The 719-nt window shown below is 41.3% G+C and overlaps 1 non-coding gene across 1 annotated transcript; it reads right to left on the bottom strand.

Moving 5' to 3' along the window:
- Window positions 1–205: 205 nt before the first annotated feature.
- Window positions 206–277, bottom strand: trnas-uga (transfer RNA serine (anticodon UGA)). Its single transcript has one exon. It is a non-coding gene; the product is annotated as a tRNA-Ser (tRNA).
- Window positions 278–719: the final 442 nt, after the last annotated feature.

The following is a 719-nucleotide window of genomic DNA, read 5'->3' as shown; positions in this document are numbered from 1 at the left end:
CTGACTAATGCATCTAATCTACACATCCCTGAACACTACAGGCAATTTAGCATGGCCAACCTACACATCTTTGGACTGTGGGAGGAAACCCACGCAGACACGGGGAGATGTGCAAACTCTACACAGACAGTTGCCTGAGGCTGGAATTGAACCAGGGTGCCTGGCACTGTGAGACAGCAGTGCTAACCACCCAAATGGAGCTTGTTGGAGATGCCAGGGATTGAACCCGGGCCCTTACACATTCAAAGTGTGCACTCTACCACTGAGCTACATCCCCAACCCCAAAAGTCTGATACTTTACCGACTGAGCTATCCTGGTTCACTGCTTAATGTGTTGTACTCTTGGTATGACTCACACCAACAATCTCCTAATCCGAAATCAGAATAGTTTGGATTATCTTTCTCAAAACTTCATTGCTTGAATAACATACTTACCTGTTGTATTACAAAATTCAGATATTGCAATTATTCAAGATATGAGTAATACCTTTATACAGGGCATGAATTCAGAGGGATATAATCAGTTCACTCTCTCAAAGGTACATGCTTGTCTAATCATAGTTGTATGCAATAATACAACAATAGATGAGGAGTTGATGCATTTAGTGGCCTGCAAACAGGAATCTGTTAAATTCTGCTAATAATGAGTTTTGTCATTTTAGAGCATTAAAGAAAAAGGATTCAATAAACGGTTAACACAGTGAAAGGGTTTGGCAGAG

Source organism: Chiloscyllium punctatum, chromosome 10 (assembly GCF_047496795.1).
Source record: "Chiloscyllium punctatum isolate Juve2018m chromosome 10, sChiPun1.3, whole genome shotgun sequence".
Classification (NCBI taxonomy): Eukaryota; Metazoa; Chordata; class Chondrichthyes; order Orectolobiformes; family Hemiscylliidae; genus Chiloscyllium; species Chiloscyllium punctatum.
Note: the sequence above shows the minus strand (reverse complement) of the source record. Positions and strands in the feature narration are given on the sequence as shown.